This window comes from Octodon degus, unplaced genomic scaffold (assembly GCF_000260255.1).
Source record: "Octodon degus isolate 3935 unplaced genomic scaffold, OctDeg1.0 scaffold00022, whole genome shotgun sequence".
NCBI lineage: Eukaryota > Metazoa > Chordata > Mammalia > Rodentia > Octodontidae > Octodon > Octodon degus.
In genome coordinates, this window is record NW_004524598.1 from 3999419 (window position 1) to 4006505 (window position 7087).

Here is a 7087-nt window from a genome sequence, read left to right on the forward strand (position 1 = left end):
TCCCAACTCCAAACACCAAGAAAGACACATCTTTCTGTTTTTCTAAATTGTGCTTAGTCCTTGAATAATAATAAATAAATAAAAGAATAATCTCTGTGACTTCACGTGAGCATGGACAAAAGCTCATCTCCTCCACTCTTCATCAGTGAGCTGACGTCCTGTGCTCTTCTCCTTAAAAGTACCTAATGTTTTGAACCGTTGCTAAACTCGTTCATGTTTCCCAATTTGTGGAGAAGACTTAGATATCAATTCATCCTCAAATTGCACAAGGAGACTTGGGTACACTATGAGCCCCTTAGAATGTGATATTAAATATTTGAGTTTTAAGAAATAAATGAATATTTGAGGGTGAATAGTAGGTTGACTGGAGAAAGAAAGAAAAACTTGATATAACTAGGCAATAAGACAGGCAGGGAAGACAACTATTAGGAGGAATTCCTAACACATTTTGAAGGTAAAATTCTGGCTAGTCCAAAAGTGTTAGAAACCCTTCTTTTAAGGGTTTCAGGAAACTAGACACTGCAACTTTATTAGTATTAGCAATGTTTGTTTGGAGCAAGTTCAGCTCCAGGAGCTGCTTGGTTGAAAGCAAGTGGGGTTCCACTAATTGCCCCAATTCCTTCCATCATGGCAGCCTGGCCAAAGTGTCCATTTGTTGGTGGCATCAATACCAAGGTTCCATTGGGCATCATAGTGGCAGGTCCTGGAGAAGCTGGGGTACCAGCTGGCACTAGAGCAGGGGGCATGGCGCCTCTCTTGGTTATGCCCTTAGCTCCTCCCATAGCCATGTGGCCCATCCATCTATCCATATCTCTTGTTCTCGTGCATCAGGGAAGGTTCACTCAAGTCCTTCCTGCTGTCACTGCATCTTCTTGTTGCTGCTGCATTTCTTCTTCCTTGCGCCTACACACCTCTTCCGGCCTGAGCTCCAGTTGCTTTCATTTTTGGACCTCTTGGTTATGCAGCTCTTCCATTCTCCAAAGTTCTTCTTGACCTCTCATCAAATCCTGCCTCGTCAGCATAACCTGGTGCTCATGGCAAGCAGCCTCCACCTCCATTTCCAGCTTCTCATGGCTTCCTTGATATTGTGGTCCACTTGATCCTGCTGCTACTTCTCCATCTCAATAAGTGCTTTCCAGCTCATGGCATATTCATATTCAAAGGAACCAGGCTGTGCAAATCGAGGTGGCTTCTCTCTCTCCTTGTTCAATTGCTGTTTTTTTATAACAAGCTTTTCTGGAAGTTCTTTTTCATGATTTAACTGGGCCATAGGCTCTAGTCACAGGCCGAGGAAATGTGGTTAGTAGGAAAGACCCTTCAGTGTCCAGAGCTTTCTGTGCAGCTGGCTTCCCTGAGAACTCAACAATGCCTTTTCCCAAGGGTCTTCCTTGATCATCCACAATGACTATAGCCCTTTCCACCTGGCCAAACACAGAAAAGGCTTCTGTCAGTGCTTCACTGGACACATACTGAGGAAAGTTTCAGACTGTAAGGGATGCACTATGGCAAGTGAAATGCATGTGCAGTTGTTTTTCACGGAGAGGCACATTATCCAGCTCCACTTTAGCAATCTTTTCAAGAGTTGGTGCTTCCAAGCGAACAAAGCCAAAGCCTTTATCCTTATGAATAAAAACTTCTCCTGCTTTCCCATATTTCGCAAATCATTTCCTCATTTCCTCCTCACTCATATCAGGGGGAAGATTGCCCACGAAGGGGTGGCTCTGGTTTCCTAAATTCTTCAGGGCAACAGTCAAGCCTTCATTTTGGCTACTGGCCTGTTGCCCATTTGCAGGTATTAGTGGTGGTGGCAGCTGCTACTGCTGCTCCTGATGCTGATACTGATGCTGATGTTGATGCTGGTGGTGATGCTGATGTTGATGATGCTCCCTTGGAGGCTGATCCTGTTTCTCCAAGCTAAAGGTCTTACTGCCTTGCATTTTTATACCCTCAACTTGATTGAAGACATCAAAGTGCCTTCAGTCCTAACTTCAACTTCACTGATACCAACAGTTCTCTCTGCAGAGTACCAGCGATGCTACCTGGGCTCCATCATCCCGAGACTCACCACTGTTGATCTTTTATCATATGTTAACATTATTGCTAAAATACTTATACGTATATTATAATTATAAACACTTTATACTGTGTGAGTATGTTTGGTTTTTATTATTTTTCCCATGAAACATAGCATTTTTAGGCTCTAATAGATACATGTTTGTGAAATTGAAATGAAGTCTCTATGAGACCTGTTGGTACGTTTTTCAAACCACCTTCAAAATACATCAAGCTCCTTTTATTCATGTCACTACAGAATGGTAAAAGTGAATGTAATTTACAGTCCCTCTTACTATGCAACTTCAAGGTGCTTTTCAAAATAGATTCATAGATCAGATAAAAGAGATTTTAATATTGCTGTAATTACAAGGTGGCTATTTTCACTAAACACTTTGTTGCACTTTGATGAAGGTCTGAGACATTTCTTATAATGTATTAAATTAGTGATGTATTTAGGGCAGCTCCTTTTTCCAGAAATCGTACCATGATACAAAAAGTAGGAGAAAATATTCATGTTTTTATTATAAAACATTAGCTGGATTGATGCAATGAGTACACAGTTAATTTGGCTTTCCCAATTAAGCTTAGAATCAAAAGCTTGCTCATAAGCACCTTGATAATAGTCTAGTTGATAGAAGAGTTTGAAGATATACGGTCATTGTTTTATTTTTAGCTCATAATCTTTTCAAAAGTACTTTTCGAAATTAACACTTATCATTTTACCATTTGGATATGGAACATGTATCCTCCCACTCATTAACTGCATCCAAATGGGTTGGGAGGACCAGCTCCAAAACCGTTCTGTCCACTCGTTTTCATGATGGGCACCAAGGATGCTGAAAAGATAGGAAGATAAACGTAAGGCAAAATGAAAAGCTAAATAGAACTTCCTGTTTTCAAGATATGATAGTCTCTTTTTTTTTCTTTTGATGTCTTTTTTTTCTGTATTTGGTACAGAGTCTCATTACACAGCTCACACTTGCAGTGATCCTCCTGTTCCAGCCTCTCCAGAGCTGGGATTACAGGCATGTGCCACCATGCCCAGTTTCGGTGACCAGCTCAGGGAAGTTGGGGCAGGCCTGTGTGGCATGCTGTTCAGGGGTTGGAACCCAGGTTCTTGTGCTTGCCTAAGCAGATGCTTAGTCCACTAAGCCATATCCCTGGTCTTCTTTCTGATGTCTCAATTGGCTTCATTTTGCTGATTTTGTGGTATTGATATTTTTTCCTTGATGATTTCTAGGTAATCACCTTTACTGAGCAGCCCTGACATTCATTACTTGTGTGACACTGTAAGCCACAAGATCTTAGAGACATTATGAAGAACAAAGAATTGCTATGGAGACAATAGAAGAACAAAAAATAGTCACTGAGATACTATGAAGAAGAAAATTGGAATTACTGGGACAGAGGTTTTCATCTGCAGTGACTCAGCAGCATGTAGCCATTATGAGTGTGGAAGTATATAAACAAATGCATTGTTTCAGCCATGGAAGAGTACAATGGATTGGTTACAAACATGTGTTTTGCATCATTATTTCTGAATTATTCAGAACTCTGACCCAAGGATTATCTTGAGGACCAACATATAATTATTGACACAGAAAAAGACACACATGCTCAAAATGAGGAGCTCTATCTTTTCTGAAATCAACCTACTGAACTGTCTAAACTGGAGGTTCTGGCAGAGATTTAGCATATCCCAGAGTTTATGCAAATACTAATAACTATGAGAATTTTAATACTATGGATGTATTGATTTAATTACAGCATTCATGTGCTACCACCAAGACACCATAATTGTTGTTTTCCTACATATTATGTATACTTGTGTATATATTCAGCTAATTCAACAAAATATTTTAGTGTGCTATAGAAATTACAAAGCACTTTTTTATGAAGAAAACTGTAGAAATAGTATGAGTAAAGAATTTTTTTAAAAAAAATTTAACAAACAAGGGAACAGCATAAGTATAAAATTGCAGCCAGCAATGGTGCATTCCACATAGTTTTCAAGTATTCATGAATTACAAGATACTATAAGAATATAAGATACAGTATTACAAGAATTACAAGATACAGTATTTGGGGCAAAAATAGTAAAATAAAATCTCAGCAAGTTTTGAAAGACTGCAGATATATGATTTATCATTAAAAAGAAAAGAGTTACATGCAGATGGATAATAAAATTTATTGGTAAAAACTCTCAAATATATGGAGAGGATAGATCACAGAAATGTCTTGTTTGTGAAGCAAGATATTACATTGGAATGGATGAAACATTTGAATGAATACATTAGATTAAAAAAATACAATTAAGAAAATTATTTTAAAATATCTGCTGTAATTTACCTAATTAACAACCCCAACTATTGAGAGAGGTGAAGAGAAAAGTAGGATAGGACCATGGAAAAAAGGAAACAATGAAAAGTATAAATTTATGAAGTAATAAACAAACACAAAGTAGAGGGGAAAAAAGAAAAGACTTTTTTTTTGAGAAAGATTACTACTGTTGACAACCTCAACATTGTTACTAAGAAAACGATAGCAAAATATACAAAACCCTAATATAAAAAAAGGTTTATATGGTTAATTAATAGCTAGGACAAGACTACAGAGGCAAGTCTTCTAAATACTCAGGCATATTAATAAAAACTGAAAATCTTAAGTGAACATTTCCATAAACTGAAGTCAGAATATCTGAAAGTCTTTCAATGATTCCAGCATAACTCAAAGTCCAAATGCTAAAACCTCAAAATTTCTCATGCATAAATTCAAGTATCCTGTAGCGGCTAAATGTAATCGTGACCACCTGATTGGCTAGGAATTTCTGAGAGGATTGTTTACACAGACTTGTGGGTGTGTCTTAATGGGTAATTAAGACGTGGCTTTAAGGTCTCTGTCTGATCCATTTACCCCGTTTCTCTCACGCCAGTCTTCTGCTCTTGAGCGAGCTATTAGGGACTGAGAATCTTTGTCCCACTGCATGATGTTTCTGCTTTGGACATCCCCTAGCATGGGCTGAATCCCCTGAGGTCACCAGCTAAACTAAACCGCCTCTCCTACATATCACGAAGGTAAGATATTGTACCCCAGTGATGAAAATAGGACCAATACAGAAAATTGTTATTAGAGAAGTACGTTTTTGGCTGACTTGGTTTTGAAGTTCTGTGATTGCCTTGTCTGAAGTCTGGAAAAATTTGAGGAAGCAAGTTGTATGAGCCTTAGAGTGCCGTGAGTGAAAGTTGATAGGTGATTCTGGTCAGAACTGAAGATATTGAAACACTGATAAGAATCTGGGTAGTAAAGGTCAGGCTCTAAAGTTTTAGTTGGAAATAGGGACTGTGTCGGAAAATGGATGAGAGGTTGTAGCATCACATCTTGGCAAAGGCTTGCACACATTGCACATAGGTCCTCAGACTGTGAGGCTAAATTTAATGAAGTTCCACTAATTAATCTGGCAGAGAAATCCCAAGGCAGCACAGTGCTCAGGCTGTGAAATTCATACTGCTGCCTGTATTTATCCAGATCTACAGAGAGAATTGTGAGCAAAAAGAAGAGATGAGAAATGAAGGATGTGAAAATTTTACTGTTGACACAGAAAGCAAGTACTTGTATAGTGGGAATCAAACAAAACACGGGTGATGAGGCAGTTACCACTGAAAATATAAAACGATGGAGACAACATCTTGACTGCCACTCAAGTAATGGTCAGTTATTTTAGACACAAGGGAGCAAAAACCTAAAATCTTTTAAAAAGTCTTTGCTTTGAGGAAAGAGACTTAGAAAATCCTGGTCACTCAGGATTGCCTAAAAGTGTTCCAGAATTCAGTAATCCCCACACGCAGAAGTTGCTGCAGCCTTGGTCCAAGGGGGCTAGGCTGTTGTTACAGCTGGGGCAGATTATGGCATCATCCATGTGGTGCTGGATTTCAAGGCTTGCACATTACAAATATTAGTCATGAAAGATTTCCTCCAGATTTCAGCAGAACTGGGAGAACAGGCAAAACTGTGTGACAACGTAACAGTCCTTGCAAGTGCCTGTGAGAGGCAATGCTTAAAGGTATAAAAGTGAAGTCAAAACTTTAGCAGAGACCACAGGAAAGTGAAGCTGACAAGAATAAGGAAGGTCTGGTAAGGCAAGTCACAGGCATTGAGTAGAGCAAGTCTAAGAGATAGGCTATGAGGAATGCAAAATAGCAAGACCATAATAATGGATCTGACCAAGTGCTCTGGAATTCATACCTTATTAACTTGTGCCTGAGTGCTGGGCATAGAATTATGGAACTTAATGCTTTGTGTGCTGTTTTTTTTTTTTTTTTTTTCAGAACTGGGGATTGAACTCAGGTCCTTGCGCTTGCCAGGGAAATGCTTATTCTACTGAGCCATCTCCCCGGTCCTTCTGTGCTGGGTTTTAACCTTTTTTTGATCCTAAATATTTTATCAACCTTCATTTTTAGAATGGGAATTTTTACCATGTGCTGCTGTACCTTGGAGTTATGTAATGTATTTTTGATGTTTGCAGGGGTTTGTGACTAAAGAGTTTATCTTGAGTCTCAGAGGACATTGTGACTCTTTTCAGCGATGCTGGATATGTGGAGACTATAGAAGGGATTATTGTGATTGCTTGTATGCAAGATAAAAGCATCATCGTAGACAGAATTAAGACCTTGTGTTTATTTGGAGATTAAGTATGGTTTAAGAATTGTTTGTGTTTCAAGTTGACAAATAATGGAATATTGTGCGTCAGCTTAACTGTCTAAACTTGTTCAGGTTGAAAGCTACCTAGGGAATGAGTGAATCACATTTCTACGTGTGTCTGGATGGGTCAAGAAAGTGGGGCTTTGAGTTCTATGCTGGTCCCTGGCTCCAAACTTCCTGGGTATCTTCCCCTACTCACTATAATCTTCTCAAGCACATGTATGGTTTTAAGTAACAGAGAATTTGAAATAAAACAATTTATGTTTTTTTAAAAATCATTTCTTTATTTATTTAGTATAGGGTCTCACTGTGCAGCTTGGAGTCATAGTGAGCC

At 38.8% G+C, this 7087-nt stretch overlaps 1 pseudogene; it reads right to left on the minus strand.

Moving 5' to 3' along the window:
- Positions 1-536: 536 nt before the first annotated feature.
- On the minus strand, positions 537-1673 carry LOC101590555 (annotated as a pseudogene).
- Between the last annotated feature and the right edge of the window lie 5414 nt (positions 1674-7087).